Raw genomic sequence first — 19694 nt, 5'->3', positions numbered from 1 at the left:
GGATGGGAACCCCAAGAAGGAACATCAGTAGATATAGGTATTTTTAGGCGCGGCCCAGTCGCGCTGTCAATAGTGAGCGTGCATCTGAGCTATTTCCTTCAGTGCACAGCTAACCCTCCCGATCTCTCCAATCGGAATCCCACTGGTACCCCTGTATTGATACAATTACATCAGGCACTGCTTCCACCAAATCCAACTCACGAAGTGACCGGTGAACGACAGTGTGGCAACTGTAACCACGGTACAAGGTGTACGCCGTTTTTACAACTGAACAAGTTTGAAGTACTTGGAGTCAGACTGTCGAACGATTCATGCAATATATCCGGTATGAAGTTACCAGCATTTTCACTATGAACCAACAACCCAAAGAGCAGAAGTGAGTTCGAAGTGGCTGCAAGAGTTTATTTCGGGAGACTATANCGAATCAACTAAACATCGAAATAATGCAAACGGTAAACGGAAAACCCACTACCCCTATTTTGGAAGAAGTAGTTGGATAGAAAATCGCGAAGAACTCGGAAAATCCGTTTCCGTCCATTTGGTAGGTTCATTAGTTATGCGTAGCTAACGGTTCTTCGGAGATGTTTTCTGTTGTTGGATTAATTTACAAAGTTCCTAGGGTGATTTAAGGGGCATCAGACTCCTCACACACGGCAGCTAAAATCATGAAGCGTTGAGCTATTTCTAAAATGACGTTTTTTACAAGTGACATAGTTTGAGTATCGGCTGCTTGTTTACATACTGCAAACATTCACAAGGAATCTGAAGATCTCGTAGCCTAGTTAATCAAGCACAATCACTTAAAATCGACTGAGGTTAAGTATACATTCAGCAAAATACCAGTTGAGTGGTCAAAGTATGTCTTCTGGATTTAATACGCTACTCGTAAGGTTGCTTATAACTCTCCGACAGCACCCGACCGTTTTGCCCTTCTGGAGGCTCATCAGGTGTGCATACTCCCCGAGTTCCTGTAAACCTTATGTTCTAATTGAGCGTAAGTTGAAAAAAATTCCACTTGTGCTTTCATCTGCCTATAAGCTTGTTTTTGACGGAAGATCCATCTACAAAAACATCGCGAACGTGAGATGCAGCTGGGTTCCACTTTCAGCTACAAGTGAAACAATCAAAGTGAGAGATCCAACCTAGTCCACGTGTATATTTCTGGTTAAATTTCTGTGGAACGGTCAACAGTTGAAGGCTTTAGGCTTTTTCTGTATCCTTCTGACTTCTCAGCTCTCCCTGTTTCGGGTGCAAGTCTTAGTTTATCAAACTTCCGTATATCTCTTTTTTAGCTGACAATAACTGGATAATTTGGGATAAATCTGATTGTCCTTCATTGGGGTTGCTACTGCCCGCTCCCAGCTTCAAGCCTCGCCTAGACTTAGAATCCCCAAACATATTGTAATGGCAATCACCGTACCCACTCTTCCCTGACAGGAGTAAATTGTCATGAACCGAAAATTCAGTATTACCTAACGTCCAGAAGGTTAACTAATTTCAATTGGAGGTCCTCCAAATTGTTAAAGAATAAACATTTGGATTCAAAGTCAGTAGTTAGGTAACTTTCCGCCGATCACAAGCCATCCGGTTTTAAAACGACACATATTGTCATTCAGAATGATAATATCGACACTCGTTAGTGCCTGATAAGTCATAAAATCTCCAGGCAAACTATAAGGAGGCCTAGAGTTGGGTCACAGAAAAAACCACCTTGCAGAATGTGAAAAGAAAAATGAGAATCAGTGAAATTTAGGAAAATAAAAGTGGAAAAGGAATAAGATAAAAATATTCTTTTACTTTTCATTCATTACCACGACTGTTTGATACCCAACACCAACAGAACTGTTAGGCAGGAATCCACACGGATCCCGCTATACCACACGTCTCTAGGCGCTGCTACGGCCGATAAGCTCGGCCCGCACGAGATTGGCCCAGAATTCGGGACGATTGCCGGTCCGTCATCAAGACAAGATCTGATTGGTCAACAATCTGGACCCAACAGCTAATCATGACCCAGTATTGGCCAAATGCCGGTTGCCAATGGCGCATCCAGAACGCGTCAGAAATTCCAGAAAGTTATAACGGCTTACGCCATTTATACGAAGCGCTGTACAACTGTTCTTGACTTCGTTTTGGGCATTAATAGACCTTATGCACCTTTGGTGGTTGTTTTGACGTGAAGGCTAGCTTGGGAGGCTCAGACCGAGAACTAAGCTGAGGAAAATACCGTTACTACAAGAACACAACACTGCTTAATAATTTTTACCAATCTTGCGTTCTCACGCAATCAGGAAGTATTCCGGAGCCCCTGTGGATCTCCAAAAAGCGCTTCGCTTTCCTGGAGACGCATAAAAGCCCCTGTGGATCTCCAAAAAGCGCTTCGCTTTCCTGGATGACGCATAAACGTGTGGTGTTGGTTTGATATAATAATAATAATAATAATAATAATAATAATAATAATAATAGCAGTCTTCAAAATCAGTCAGATGGGGTTTTCACCGCGCCCCAACCTAGCTGGGTTCGAAATCAGCCAGTCATTCACTTGCCAACTTTTCAGCTCCTTACCCTTAACGGGACCCAGTTACGAAGGATCACATAAAAGCTCTCATCTGAAAGAATTGGGTGATCGTCAAGCTGTCCAATGAGTGTAAACGCCAAAGGTAATCATGAGAATTTTCGGTCTCCATACAAACAGCGGAAGGTCTGATGTAACCGTTGCACAAAATCATCATTATAATGTACTTACTAACCAAACGTTAATGATTTGGAGGCTCTGGCGGTTTAGCATAAAGTCATGAAAAATTTACGGAAGAGCTAAACGAGTACACCTAGTCCAAACAGTTGTTGCAATCATTTTTATTGTGCTGGACAACACAACCGTAACTCTGCAAACAGCAAATCAAAACTGTATAGCCTCCTTTTTGAAGCCTCCAACGAACTATATTTGAAGCTTCGGGGATACACAAGAAACTTCGAAAGGAAGCACATGTTTGACAAAGATTTAACATACAGGCAAGCGTCCCCATTGAATGAGAACACTAACACACGGATCGAAATGTGTGAGAGACAATTAGGTAAGCACAGACTAAAAATGGAGGCGTTCTTCACAAAGCAAGATGAAATCATCATCTTTGTCTTCCGCAACTACAAACTGAGCGCATGTTCTTCAGCATTTATAGCCTCCACACTTTTGCTCGTCGATGCTCTGGAAAAACGTTGACCGGCCGTATCACGCCACACCTTCACAAGGATATATCTTCTTGAACAAGACAGTGCGGGTCTCCAGGAGCACCAAAACTCCATGAACCCTTGGAACATGAAAACCAAAATAACGTTTGCAAAAGTTTTGCCATTTGCAAAACTCTGCTTATCGAATGAATAGAACTGCATCAAGACACCACCACTGTACACAGATTTCAAGACATTTGTGTTGAACAAAACCAACACTTATGAAGATGCCTCTTCGTATCAAAAATTTATCTATCTTCTGTTTGACGAAAAATCTTTGAAAGGTTGATTGTCCCCATAAGGAAGTTACCTTGAGTTTTGGGATGGTCGACTGCAGTCATCTGATGAGATCACCGGATGTAACTCGAAAGTACGATCTCAGTGATACACAGATAAACACGATAAGTGGCAGAGTTACTGCTATCCAAATTTTCTTGATATCCAGTTTGAAGAATGTCCGACGTTCATGTGGATAGATTTCCAGTAAGAATGTCTGAAGGAGTAAACAGTTAGACATGGGTAAGTTTAGATTTGCTGCGGTTAGGTGAAAGTTGTTAGGGATAGATCTGTTGGGAGAGATTTCTATTTCGCCGTCACACAGAACCTCTTTATTCTGCAAAAGCGTATGTGATCCGTTTAAGTCAGAGATTGAAGATGTAACCTGGAAAGAATGGTCTGTTTTCTTTAAGTTTGCAACTGATTAGTGTGTCTCAACTTATTTGAAACTCAAGAACAAGACGTAATACAGAATGTTCAAAGGAGGTCCCAATAATAAGGACACCAGCGAGGAGTAAATAACCGCATTCATGAAGCCATGTCCGATAATGAAGGATAGTGGCATTGTTGCTGATATGAAGCATGCGAACGCATCTGCTGGTGTAATTCAGGTCCCCATTTGATAGGATGCTCTGAAAAACTATTCATATCTTACGGGCTCCTTGACAGTTCACAATCGGTTTCGCCCTTCTTTTGGTTTCATTAGGTTGACGCGATCCCCGGGTATTCCCAAACTGAGCCTTATGTTCCAGTTGAACCCAAATAGTGTTTAACTCGCTAATTGCACTCATTTGCACACCAACTTGGTTGTAACGGGAAAGTGAACTCAATCCCAGCTGAATCTCTCGTTTATGACTGCGCCAAGAGGTCGTGCGTTTTGGAAGAGTCTTCAACAACAATGTGAATAGTGTATTATGTCAAGAAAAATATACTGTAATGTATCGAATATCGTACCGGGTGAAAACCGACGCGGCTTCTGCGCAACACATTTAGGTGAGGAGTACCATATCAGCTGATATTCCGAAGCGTCCCATGAAAACCGTAGTTTGCAGATGATCATGTGATCATTTTTATCGATGCTTTGGAGATGCCTCTTGCTTTTTCTACCTGACATTGTGGTAGATTATATGTATACATATATGTATGTATATATATAATGTGGTAGTTGGTTTGTTCGCTGCGCTGGGCGACTTGTTCGCCGCTGCGCTTTGTTGCGAACCGTAATGGAGCCTAGCGCAGTTTATCGCCTAAGTTCAACCAACGTTCACGCATCTTTTTCCACTAGTCCTGGCATGGAACATTTTCGCCCCTTTAGGAAATTTTCCCAACAACAAGTTAGTTTGAAGCAAAAAATAACCTCACTTACCTTGCTTTTTCCAGTTTCGGGTACTGAACACCGCACAATATAAAAACCCAGCACCGACTGGTTTGCGGGAATGTAGAAGCGCACCAAGTTGGGATGTGAACTTTTGGGCCATTGCACTGGAAACCGTTTATTGTCAAGCCAATGTGACAGACTAACCAGACCCATCGTAGTAGCCTGAGAAAGCTTATAGCTTTGTATGGGATAAAACGTCATATTCGGCATGGAGGCTGCTTCCGTGCTGGTTTGACAAGAGATCGTGTTTTGCGGCTGCAGGTTCACAACATCGAGCCAAATATCGCCTCTTTGTCGAGTTGGTCTAGGGGAGATTTGGATAATTTCGGGGTCCATACGAAGACATAATGTGATATGTTCAGAACTAAGCCTCAGCTCCTGACGACGATGAACATCTAATTGTGAATTTAACCAGTTCCAGTAACCCAGTGAGCCGAGAGTTGGGGGTACTATTTGAGGATGAATTTCACAGTTAATGCTTACTCTCCCCGTGTTTGACTGCAACGGGACATGCCATGCATGATAATTTTCTAGAGAATTATCAGTGGCCAATTCTTCAATTGGAGGTATGAACTCTGTGGGCTCTGGTAAGAGGATTTTGCGAGAGCGATTAATCTCAGCTCCCAGATGGATAAACGACCGAAAACTCGTTTGTACCAATCGAGTTCCATTGGCCAACTGATCCGGTTTTTCACAAAACAGTCTGTAAGGCTGTGCAACACAGTAGGCAACAAGCACATCCTCCTGACTATAGCAAGCTTTTATGTAAGCGGGGGCCTTCGAGATAAGTTTTCCGTCTTGATATCTGCCCTCCGATAACGATGTATAATTGTACTCTACCAAAACTAGTTTGGGTTTGGTCTGTTTGGCCATGATGCAAAGTGGGTGCGTAGAACGTTTTAGCACGTTTACTGTCCGATTGCTTCGGTTTGATAGACGGAAAATATGGACACACGCATAATACCCGAAATCCTCCGTGGTCAAACCTGTGATGTCAAGTGTGTACGCCTGTGGCCACTTCAATGACGGATAGGAAAATATTCTATTGGGATAACCGAACCTAGCCGACCTTAGACGCGTTAGTCCTGCCTCTAAGTCTATTTCAGCTATGGGTTCCGGCAGAGTGGCCAGCGATGGATATCTTTTCCAGGAGAGCTTAAGAAAACTATGTAGTGCTCCTTGACTCTCTAAAACGATCGGGCAGACACCGGAGGTAGACCCTGATACACAGACAAAACCAGGTTTCAGCTCCAGCGCATCACCGAATTGTCCCTCCATATCATATTTTGTGTGTAAATTTCTTGCAGTGAGCTCGCGATCATCACCAGTCCATGTGGGAGTGTGAATATTAGGCATAGGCTCTAAAAAGCTATCTCTAGTTGTTTTGTAGAGTGGATAAGTACTGAGATTATGAGGTGGTTCTTTCAGGTGTGATTCCGGGCCGTAGCTCCACCGCACCAGTGTTTGCCACCAGGGAGTCATTTTCCGAATTTGATCATTGGTCATTTGGATATCCCTTCTCCTCTCTGTAGGGTGAAAGTGTCGGAACGACGGACGGTTCACGACGCCAAACCCATGGATTCGTTTGTGTTGATAAAAATAATCATCCTTAATTTGTGAAGATTTAAACGATTGTTCCAATAGAGTTTCATTATGTAAATCGCCGTGAACATCCGTTAACCAAATTGCCTCAACTTTCTTAGGAGGTGACCTCAAACGGAGAGTATCCCTAACTACGTTTTGGTGCTCTGAATAGAGCTGGCGACCCGAACGCAAATACGGGGAACCAAACCTGACCGGATATTTCACCACGTGCTCCTCGTGCATTTTAGTGGATTGTTTCAACAAATCATCCTTTTGTATAAGCAAAGGAACTTTCGCTCGATGATGGAGCCCAGAGTTGGACATCGGTGGTTGAAGCCTTTGAAAGTGAATATCCGCTGCTGATTTATCCGGAAAATCAAAAAATCTAATCCGGTTTTTGTGGGTGTTACCACGAGGATGAATAATGTCTTCATGTTGGATTTCACTTTGAGAAGGAATACTCAGAGTTGATTTTGGGACGGATGTCGTTAGACTTATCGTGTCCAGTGACTTGGTTTCACCAAGCACCCACCTTGATCTAGAATGTTGGCCCGAGACATTCCAGTCTCTTTCAGATTGACCAAACCTCGTCCATTTGGATTCAACGGCATCCTGACCCCTCCAGGCTCCCGCTTCCCGCATGTCTACTGTAGATGCAGCTCGCTGTGCCCCGTAAATTCCAACATGCCTGCGGAGTAGATCACGATATCGTCTATCGCGATATAATTCTGCAGCATCATACTGTGATGACACATGTGATCGAACGTCTAACGAGTACGGTGGTCTTGGTGCTAGTTTCAGGAAATCTAAAGAGGTTTCCCTTATGTAATGATCGCGATAGTGAAGTTTCACCCTTTCTTCCTCGTTTAGATTTTTTGCGATGCATGGTTCGGTCTGGTATTCCGGACAAGATGTCGCGCGGTACAACGGACGAAGCTGCTCTCTATCATCTGCCAATGTCGAAACAAAAACCTGGCTAGGTAAAATGAACAGAACTGAGTTCTCAGGGCCACGTCGAATTGGATACATGCGATTAAATTCAAAGTTCGTTTTGTCCGCTTGGATGCTGACTCCATAATCTCTCCTAGTTCCTTCAGCGGCATAGTCAACCGTTTGTGGTGGCAATATTATCTGTTCTTTTACCGTTTCAATGTGCTCCGTTTTTTCACCTTCAACATATCGTTTTCTAGATCCATATACTTCATCGGTATCTGAATCTTTGGCCTTGGTTTCGGGAACGTCTTTCCGCAAAATATCATCCTGATAAATTCCTTTTTTAACCTCAGGATGCAGCTCGGTGTCCACAATTTCGGATGACAAATATCTCCTCTCGTCATGGAAATCGGATCGGACATTGATAGTAGTGGATATACTCTTCCTTGTGGTGATATTACCACATACACAGTCCACGATGCACAGAAAAATATATGTTCCAATTCTAGGCAACCTAGAAAGAAAAAGACTTCCAGCGCTGCTGACCAGATTGTCATCCACTCTGTCTATCTCAACCGACATTTGCGGTATGGGTCCAGCCACCCAGCTCCAGTGGAACCTCGTGGACTCGCATGTCTTGCTTCCTAAACATTCGACGACAGCCGATCGCGGGTGGCTGGCCATATCACTCGGTTTTGTACGAAGGTCTCCAGGTGTTTCACATTTAGCATCTGGTCCTTGAACTAGAAGCTTGTACGTACGATTCCCGTGCTGAAACTCACATGTGAACGTGTTTGGAGATTGATTTTTATTAGCTGATACGTATAAATCAACTTGACTCCGAATAATATTATGGGTTTTTATTGATTGGAATTTCAGCCCATTGTCTCCGTCCGATTCCTGCATGGTAGTTATTCTGTGCTCTTTCGTAACCTCAGATAAGGGATTGGTGGCCCAAACAATGCATCTTATATGAACGGGCTCATTGTGCGACATCGAAATGATTGATCTAAACCATGAACCAAGTCCATTTTTCAGCTGGTATCCAAAAGCTGCCTCTGTGGATTTTCCACTTATCAGTTTCGTCTGGATGGCAGTGGTATTGTAATCCCCGTCTGCAAATCGGCCTGAACAATAATAGGATCCGGTATCATACTCCTAAAATGAGACGATGTGAACAGAGCTTTTACTGAGCAGACTACCAAATCATTGTCATTTCGCGAAACAGAAATGTCCACAAAACGTTAACCTAAATATGTGTTTCCGGTACTGGTAAGCAAACCACACGCTCGCAACGAGTTTTCCCTAGCTTTCTAAAAGTCTCTGCTTATTTGCAATACAGAGTGCGAAAATCGTAATTTCTACGATGAAGGAAATCAGGTCAAGCTAAGTAAAACTCTGAGCACCCTAACGCGATTATTCAGAGCATTGCTTCAACGGATGACGGAATTCCATCTTCATATGGTCAGGAGAGAGCGAACCTGACCTTTCAGCTTTGACGAGTTCGGTGAATTCTTCTTCCTATAACTACAAGTAAACATGCTGATCCAAAATATAGCGGCGTCGTAAATCATTAGGACGAAGAAACGTTATTGATATCCATGCTAAGAAATTACGGTGGTTGTTTGCGTCCAGTGGAGTCTGTCTCCACTCTCAGTCGCTGTTTAAATAACTTAGATGGCTTTGGTAATGCATTAACCCGTAGAACTACCATTTCTCTCTTCTGACACCAACGGCACTTCAAAAATGTGTTGTTCTTAGACTGTTATAGTTTATAGTCTCACGGCTGCTTGAAATCACTATCTGTTTCACCGATGAGGTCAGACCGCTGCATACGTATAAATTCTCATCGCCTGTATCGCATGTAGTTCCTTAAGCCAACATTTGCTTGTGTACTGAAGGAACCCAGAAACATAGATTCACGTAATGCATGTTTGTAGACCACGAGATTTTCAACGTACAGGTGTATTGTTGATCTAACAATTAGTCCCCACAAGCTTTGTCGGAGCAAAGCGACCCTGAGCTTCATCACCTAGATTAGGAAGAAATTGTTTCAAATTAACAAGAGTAAAACTCACCAAACTAGTCAACAGAGTGATGGCGATCACGATACTATCTTCGGTCCAATGGCTAAGAATCCTTATATTCGGTGAAACACTACAAGTCCAAATGCCGAAAATAGTGTGCTTCGTTTTCAAAGCGTTATAATTCCGGTGATGTCCTTTGATTTCAAGGACACGAATTGTGACAACCGTGACGTCATACGTTGCCCAATTTGTTTCAAGAAGCCGATGTAAACTAATGTGCTGCATATGTTTAGTACCGGTCATTTCAATAGTACAAAGTATATTTATCTGCACACCAGATTGAGGAACCTCCACTTGGGATTGAACCATGTCATCTCTGACAAGAATTTCACCTAGTTTGGTTGTCAGTACCCTGGAAACGTTACCCAAATTGCACCGGGTAACAACCTCTCCCTTGGTCAGTCCACCAGGAACGGGCATGGTTGACCGCAACGTCAGTCTGATAGAGTAGCGCAAGTAGCGAGTCTTTTGCAACAAGGATTTAGGGATCAGACTTTGATTATTTACCGCTGGAGGAGCATTGTTGCTCGTACGTACATAATATTCAAGCAGTTGGTTGCGTAACCACACTGGCTGCACTTGAATCGTCTGTAAATCTGCATGACCAGTTAGTGGATAAGCAGAAACTTGACATTCCCACCATTGTGTATTTTGGTCAAAGTAGAAGAATGTTACTTCAGGTGGAAAAGCAAAATGTACAACGTAGATATCACTGATTAGCCTGGCGTAATTTTTTGATTCTTCCGGTGTCTCAACAGCAGCCGTATCTATTGTGTGGCAGAATAAATGACCATTGAAATCCTGAACGCTCAATTTTCTGATACTAAACATTATATAATTCACAATCACCGTACCATTCTCATCCAGTTTGGCGAGGCACTGGCTGGAATACACAGGCTGTTCTTGATATCTGCTGCTGTCAAACTCTGCAGAGCAGTCACGGTCATCAGGAGTTGTCCGTAGACATAGAGTTGTTTCTCTGTGCACGTGGCAAGTGATATATGAACCCGACGGGGTTAAATAGACTAACTTGAGTAGACTACCATACGAAGTTGCGTTTGCTTCGCAACTGGCTTGCAAATGGCTTCCGAACTTCGAGACTGCGTTGTTAACTTTGAGCGTCGGCGCCGTAGGACAGTCTGTGAGGAATGGAGGTATACGCAACAATTCTCTGTATTTAAGCGTTTCAGACTGTTTTGGCAGCTGTTTAATAGTGCGTATATTGTTCCAAGAATCGCTTCTTAGGCGAACCAGACAAATGAGCACTTTAGTGTTTGTGTCATTCTGACGTTCTATCCAGTTAATTTTGACGCTTGTCAATGTACTCTTTAAGTTGCGTTTTGGTACTGTTTCGGCTATTATCGAGTAGACATCTCCATCAGTGTCACCTTTGTTCGTTGATTTCCGTAGGAAATAGACTCGCAAATGAGGTACAAAGCCTTCAAAAGTACACTTCAATAAGGCTGCTCTTCTCTCTGAAGGTTCCCACTGTTCAACAGAAAGCAAAGGTACGCCGATGTATGCAGGACCAACCTCGACTGAATCATACACGTAAGTGACCGTATCAAACACCTGCATTGGAAGGAGAGTGTCCATATTAGTAAGAGCATACCATTGGTGTTATTTTTGAGAGCATGACAGGAAACCATAGAGACTAATTTCATCCGTAGTCTAAAAGCACTGACAAACTTGTATGCAATTCTGCCCAGTATAATCAGATCTTTAAATAACCCGAATATATTAGACCACGTGCTATAGCAAATCTCATGAAACGAAGCGATCAGAGCATCTTCAAGAAACACACGTTTCTTGGAACATGGAAATTCGTTTACTTCGGAGACAGCCAAATACAACGGTTCCTCGACAAGGGACTTACGTTGGTGGTTGCTCTTAGATGGACTGTGGTTTAGACGGACTATAGGAGCGACCAAATAATAAAATCCCATTAAAGTGGAGGGAATTTTTATCGACTGACATACCCGCTCTCAGCACTGAGCACTCAATATAAAGGTGCCCAATTCTTTATCCTAAAAATCACAATGCTATACGTGAGTGAAAATCTGTCTTACAGTGGCTATCATTCTATGAACACTACAGGAAAGATTGCCAGTGAATCACGTTTAGGACGAGGCTGGCGATCACTTTTGCAAAAATTACCAAGGAATTTAGAAACTCCCTTTTACTGTGTCTACATCTCAAGAAACATCCCTAAAAGAGCATAGCACTCTGTGCACTGTCTTACATAATGTGAACGTTTTAACTTGCACTTGAACCGAAAACGATTTCGTGCAACTCCTCATGAGCATGGCCGTAGTATGTGAACTAGACAGTACAGCATATACCAGTCTTGGTCATTTTTAGCCTGACTGCGTAACCATAACCATGCAAATCCTCCCTAAACTAGCACAAAACTCTTTCGTCTATGTACTTCGACGAACTTTGTCCCTCGGGAGTGAAAACCACGCGAGATTAGACTGAGTCCACATATCTTGTTTTGCTGTCCCTTTTTGACTGCAATCTTTTCGCTGGAGCTCCACCGAATTATGAACCAATCAGGTGAAATTCTTCCTTGAAAATTTTTGCATTGCTACATGACTAATCAGCACTGTAGATAGAATGTGGTGCCACTCGTTAAATAAAAAATCTGTGATTAGCCTCGAAAGAAGAGCCTAAACCGATGGGTGACAGTGTCTGGAAATGAAATGTTAGTGAGTTTGTTTTCAGTATATAATGTTCCTGCTGGGACCTGCTGTGCACTTCATATGATTTTCNTTTGTTTTCAGTATATAATGTTCCTGCTGAGACCTGCTGTGCACTTCATATGATTTTCCAATTAGAAATCTCTTGTTAATTAAATGGTCACTTTATAAATCTACAGCTAACAAAGTAATTCAGACTCACATGAAAACCAGGCGTCGCAGAGAGAGGTCAGATTATATTAGATTTGCTTCGGTATTTATCGATAACATCCAAAATTAATATCAGATTATTTCAGGAATTTAATCAAAATGTTTTGATGTTACATTAACGTGATATAAATGGGCGACCATCTTGGTTCAATGGGGCCAGTAACTGATTTGCTCTTTTTACCTTCTAATGGTGCTGGAGACAACCAACTGAGAAATTATGATTTCTGAACCTCCAGCGTACCGATGGTTAGAAATCACGCTTGTTTGATAGATTTTAACAGGCAGTCAACTGGTAACTTTTCGTTAGTTCTTTAGCAATAAGAGGTATGACAGCTTCAGTTAGAATAAACTTCTTCACTCAGAGTTCATCCCTAAGCTGGTTAAGGTCTAAGGTTCAGAATTACATAGCCTCAAGAATGCTAGTGCCTCCACGATTTGCTTTGGACTGGGGATTTCAGGCTGATGAAATTATAGGCTAGTTGCCTCTGTAGTGACCCGGATAGTCGTTCTGATAGATTTCTGCAAGTGCACCGGCACTTCCTGTCTAGGTGTAAAATTTGCCATAGTATTTATGTCACTTTCCATGCTTGGAAGAAAGACAAAATAGGAACGTGTAACGTCGTTGTTCCTAATGCCCTTCCTGGAAGCTTGTTCGAGATGCCCGGAAATTCCTTTGGGCCGTTATCTCTGAATCCAACCAATGTAGCGTGAACGTGGATGTATGTACATCTACGGAGTTTGAGGAGGCAGTCTACCTTTTGCTTCTTGTATGATTAGCGGAAACCTCGTGTAAACGAACACGGGTCTTTGTTCCAAAGTCTTTCTGAGCCTTATTTCCACGATTTGATATTTGGCTGATGAGCTTTTTTCTGAATGAGACTAGCTTATCAAAAATATGTCTTTCTGCTGGTCCCTACTGTTCCAAGCACTTCATATTAGCGGAAGTAATTTGTAAAGGATATGGAAAACGGTTTTCAACACGCTATGCACTCACTACCTAAGTCCCAAAAATCTCATGTTTCCAAGAATCCGAAACCTCATCTCCATGATCAAACATCGTTACCATTGGAAAGCTTATTTTGTTCAACAAAATCTAAACTTACGTCCACACTCACTGATAGCTCACCTTGAGGGTTTCTTCACCAATCCTTTGGAAGCATAATACCAACGGGTTTTTACTCTTATTTTCAACCAAGATTCTGGTGGTTACGCTGACTGACTCCTTGTGATTTGATGAAGTACTGCTGTTGGCGAGGTGTAGATTGCAAGCTCGAATTAATTGCAGGATGCCTGGTGAAGTGTAATTCTGCAGCTGAAGGATCGAAGTCATATTCGTTAGGCACACAACCAGCTGAGTGTGTAAATAGGGCTCCTCAAAAACCACCTCTGCTCCAGTGCATGAGGCCGTTATGTTTTCACCGTTTAACCAGAAAAACTTCGGTGTGGAGTATTCCAAAACTGGTTTTCCAATAAATTTTGGCTTTCGAATCAGAGTGGATTCACACAAGGTGTCGAATAATTCAGATCTACGGATACGCAGCTCGCTGCCATCGATTGGAAGGCGACAAATGCCGCATTCATCAACCCCTTCAAAGTTGGGTGTTATACGCACCACTCTGAAAGGATTCAGAAGTGAAACTACGCGTCTGTGGAATTTTTCGAAAATGGGGCCATCGCTTGCGTAAGTTGTTGCCAAAATAACCTTGATCTTGGTGTTGCGGATGATTTTAATCTGTTTGAGTAGCCGCGAACTGTTAGTAACATCTGTGAACGCATCAATTGCAATCAGGAATACCGGAATTCGTTTTGTACTGCGTATGTGCACAGCATTCACTGCTTCTAGCACTCCAGTTAAATTGACTGGGGGCGAGGTACATCTACTGCTTGCTAGCTTATGTCTTCGAGAATAGAGGTCGATGGCCATATCCTTACGTGACATCATATCGGTGAAATTCGTCGCAGAGTAAGTTGTTTTGCTACCTTTCCCATCCCTGACAGCACGCACAAGACTTATCCTTGTTCTTTCGGGTGACAACGGTAAGCCAAGTACAAGCTGACTAACTAGTGAGAGATAAAAGTATCCGTAAAACTGTATTTCAGGGCGTTTGTTGTTCACCAGAGTGCATGCAGATAACAACCTTGGGCTGAGAAGAATCGATAAGTCAATTGTTACATAGTCGGTTGGACAAATGAGGACCGTAAATGTTATTGTTGTTTTAAGGAAATACTGCCGACCACACACAGTGTTGAAAGCTAAACAGGTGTACCGGTAGCTCATACCACGATATAGGGGATCGGTGGGAATGCGCAATAGTGGTCCCTCAGAGTGCAATCCAGTACCAATAGGCATATCTATGAAAGGTTGCTGGGGCCCACCCCAACTGCCGCCACCTTTTGGAAGCGCACTTGGAATATCAGGACCTTCTGCTCCACCTGTATACATGTCAGAAGGTTCTTGAATCCAACTATATGCTAACCGAGGTACCCCATAGCCACCAGTACATAGGAATTCCGATCCTAACGGTACTGGTTGTTTATCATAGTCGTTGAACGCCGTGATGATGCTTAATTCTCCATTCGCAGGCTCTTGAATTGTGAAGTTCTGGTAACAGCTGATTACTATATCCTCTCTAGGTTCAGCAACGTCAATAGCTGTAGTTAGCTGGCTGAAACGACCAACACAACCCACCGTTAGCAAGCCAGTGTAGTATTTAGCTGTAGGGATGAATATTTTGTAGATTTTAACCATTGAGTCATTTTGTACACGTTGTTCAATGAAAACAGGACCGAGTGAATTATTCATGGTCTGCCACGTTCCACCAGCTTCGTCGAGCGTTCGATACTCCGCGTCATGTTTAAAGTTATAAAATTTCTCATGATCTAATTCAAACTGACACCGAACAAAAGCTGACTGGCCGGACGGTAAGTAAATAAGCCCATCACTCAACTGCAGTCCATTGGTTGTGTTCTGCTTTCCACTTTTGTTTAAACTGAGCTCACACTGAATAACGGCCGCACTTGGTAGTACAATCAACTGACGTGGTTTCATACCGGTATACTGGGTAACGTTTACTCCAGAAGTAGCCTCACAATGATAGATGCCTGTGTCGTTACGTTCCGCGTACGCTTTAGTGAGATAGAACCGGTCTTCGGAGGGACTGCTAGTTAGAACAAAGGCTGATGTTATGGGTACTGCTTGATGTGAACCTGATACTTGATAGAAGCACTGTATGTCTTTTATATTTTTATTCCCCAACCTCCCTTGCATACGAATCGGCGTGTTCGGTGCGACCGTTGCTTGCCAACGTATTCGAAGTCGAACTAATCGAAGATCGTATACAAAGCATTGATCGTCCTCATCAGAACTTTTGTCCGAAACATCAAGATCCAGCCAATCCGCAATCTGCTTTTGCACGAAGGATTCGATTTTCTGTTCAATAACTCGCTTTGGATTGTCTGCAATTTCAGAGTGTGCCACGGCCAACAAAACCGCCATATGTTCGGGTTGAACCGCACAGGTCGATTGATGTATAACTTGTTGACCCATATTTGATTCGCCGGTTTGTTGCCAACTGTTACATGGTTGTTCTGCAACCACCTTTCTGTTTTCAACATAATACAAACGGATAAATGTCCATCCAAGAGGTTCTCCCAAAAACGCTGTGAAATCCACTGTAAATAAGCCTTCCTCTTTGATATTCATTGAGCTGTTTTGCATAAAGTCAGATTTACTGGGCATACCTGTAAATCTATTGTGTTCAACCAAGCCTCCGAAATCGCTCCGCACGTGATAGTCCAAAATCTGTGGAGTTTTCTTATGTAGAATTTTTAAGTGTCGTTCTTGACGTAGGAATTCCGGAAAGAACGACTTAGATTCATTTGCACCTATGTACAAGAGGTTGAACGGCACTTCACAACGAACAGTCAGCATTTCTTTTTCCTGGACAAATGGGTATATATGTAGCTTTGCATTGGACACGACCAAGAATGCATTATCAGAATTTTCTTCAATAAATGCACTCTGATCTTCCATTCTTGTAGTAACTGACGAAAGATCCTTCACATCTGTAATGATTTTAGGTTCTGCGGTTGAAGGAAATGCTTTGGAAACCAAATGAGTGCAAGTGATGTTAAGTGTTTGACCAGGGGCGATCAGTGAAGTCTGCTGTGTTGGACAGTTTTGTTCAAACGAGTCTATAGTGTGTAGTTTCAGATTAACGATAGAGTCATCCGGTAAAACTGTCAGTTTTCTGGATACGAAGCCAACAACCTCTGCACATTCATCACACTGTGTAATTGTGCAGTTGTACACACCTGAATCACTAAACTCGATGTTTTGTTTGATAAGAATAAAATGCTGCTGGTCGAACAGGAAGTCCATAAGGAACATTCTGTCGCTAGGCAACTGTGTCTTTGGTTCCGTGGTGCCATAGAAACAAGTAATGGGTCTATGCACCTGAATGTCGAGAAATCCGTACATTTTAACTTGCTCGCCTATTTTAACCCGGTTCTTCCACTTAACGGGGACAGGGCATAACCGATACTCACCATAACTACCCACAGGTAGGTTGATGAGGTCAGAACCGTCTGACAGCCAGTCTTCAATAGTTCGGACTGCCTTGGGTAAGAACTCATTCTCAAAATCGGATTTCCCGGCTTGGTGGCCGACATAATGAGCAACATAAATGAGAATCCCTATGTGTTCCGGAAGCAACAGACAGTGGAACGTTAGATTTTGCCTCAGCTCTGTGGCTGACTGATTGGTTCCGTTTTCCGACTGCCCCGAATTAGTGTATTCGTAATGGCGTCCACATTTCCGGTACCGAAGGCCTGTTGATCGTCTATAGATCGCTATAGCGTCTGACCAACCAATGGGATTCCCGTAAATTAGTGAGTAGTTTAGGATGAGTATACCTTCATCAATCTTTAATCCTCCATAGGCCCACTGGAACCAATGTGCATTTGGTTGCCGAGAGTTTTCTTCTTGAAGTAATTCTGTGGTTAAGTTATCATTAGTCGAAATTGACGAAGTGACAATTCTGGGTTTAGACCAAGTACGAATATTTAGCAGTCGACTTTTTGAGTAACGTTCCGTCCAGGATTTCAGATTGACATCTTCCAAATTCGGGTCAGTGTCCTGCATAATCAATGCACATGTCACTTTCAGTGTATCACCACCATATGCATCCGGAGGACACTGGACTTTGAAGAAAACACATACGGTCCAATAGTTTGGTTCCGTTTTTGCGACTTCTGTGATTGGAATATAAGACAATTCAACATGTGTCTTCGTTGCGGACACAACATACTGGGCACTGAATTGCAGACCAGGGGACGCGTTGATCTCCGGATCAACCTGAAGTTCACATGCTACCGTGATAGACTGAGAGCTGTAAATAAATGGTCCATCAGGATCAACATATGGATACACCCAGCCGCTGTGATTTTTGTTGTGACTTGTAACAACCTGTGTGCTGAGATGCGTGTGAAGGGTAATTTGGTTCGAAAGCACGGTGAGATGATGGGGTATTATCGCGGTTGACAGATCACATGTAGGACACCTTCTACGTTTGCACTCATACATACCCGAGTCATCCGCACTTGCGCTTGGTTTGACCAGTTCTATTGCCATAGTATCCGAGTTGTAATTGATCATGAATGTCTGAGGACTGAACCGAATGACTCGTTTTGCTTCTTCTCCAATTTTATGATGGAAACAAGTCACGTTACCAATACTGACGTCTACCACATTTCCGTAGATTACAATCGAACTGCCGCCAGGTATGGACGCTCGCCAACCAACCTTAATACGAAACAGACTGTAGTGTGAAAACGATCCTTTTGGAAATCGGAAATCTTGCATGCTCCCCGTAAACCACGACTCCATCCACCTCTCAATATTTCTGGTAAAGTATAATATCAACGACGTGGGTGTTATATTTGTGTTGGCAGCGTTCATTGCCACTAATACGATTGCTGCCAAATCAAGTGTCATAGGACAGCAGAACTTGTACTTCATTAGCCCGAGTCCACCTGTTTGTTGGAAGTAACTCGAATTACGTAATGACTCTTGCGGCACAGAAAGGTTGGAAAGATCCTGAACTTCTTGAACCATACAAGACCGTGACCGAAATAATCCCGAGTAAAATGATATGAGTTGGACTTGGGACCAACCAGGAGGTACTCCTATCCCCGCTACATAGTCTACGTATACTGTACCCTCAAGAACTACACTTTCAGGTTGACTTGAATGAAAAGCCTCTGCATCATAATAAGCATATCCCAGGTGCTTCCTGAATGCTTGAGTCAGTACACTGTTGCTTGTGTTTATTTGATCCCGAAATATGACAGGTTTCACGGATATCTGTAGTGAAATGTGTTTTTGAACAGTTAGAATGACAGCAACGTCCGAATAATTAACCGTACAATTGACAGTCAATATATCATTTATCTTGGCAGCAAAAGGCATTTTGAATTCGTATATTTTCGTTAGAATCTGGTACGTATCCCTCTCTTGTATGGCTGAATCAATGTACTGTAGTCCCGAAATATACTCACCTGACAGAGTTAGAACAATGCTATGCACTGGAAAGTTGGGGAGCCCTCTGGGTTTCATATACTCACAATACGCAAAAGCGGATTCTCCCCGTTCCAAGTAGTCTGCATCGGAGAGAGCTTTCCAATCCGAAGTTGCGTTTGTTTGTCCAATGTGTATGTGTTTCGTATACAAGAAAAGCGCCGAATTACTTGGCAGTACGAGGAGCCGTCTAGGTGTAAATGCAAATGTTGTTTGGAATAATGTTAAATCTTTGTAAATTGGTGTTATGTTGCAGCTATACACACCAGAATCTTGGAACTCAACTTCTGATTTCATAAGAAAAAATCCAAATCCGTCCCTCTGGATCACACTCCGGAATCTCCTCTCTTTGCTAAGTGGATGAGCTTTCCGATCATAATGGTGGAAACATTCATGTACGAATTCTGACTTTGTAGGTAGATATCCTAGCATTCTAACTACACTTCCGAGTGGTACGGTGTCGCTCCACCTTATCGAGAGTTTATACACTCGATAGTCGAATCTTACTTCCTCTGGAAGCTCTACTTTCCATTCGGCATCACTTGTTGGTTGCCGTAACCAACTTTCAAGAGCTGTTACAATATGGTATTCAAGTGACTTGACGTAATTACTTGAATCGCCCCCTAAATACCTGGAATTATGCGCGGTCACGAACAACGCTAAATGTTCCAGGCGGAAATTGCAAAGCCAGGTAGTGTTGACAAAGTTAAACTCTTCACCAG

This window comes from Opisthorchis viverrini, assembly GCF_000715545.1.
Source record: "Opisthorchis viverrini unplaced genomic scaffold opera_v5_451, whole genome shotgun sequence".
Taxonomy (NCBI): domain Eukaryota; kingdom Metazoa; phylum Platyhelminthes; class Trematoda; order Opisthorchiida; family Opisthorchiidae; genus Opisthorchis; species Opisthorchis viverrini.
This window is presented reverse-complemented; position numbering follows the sequence as displayed.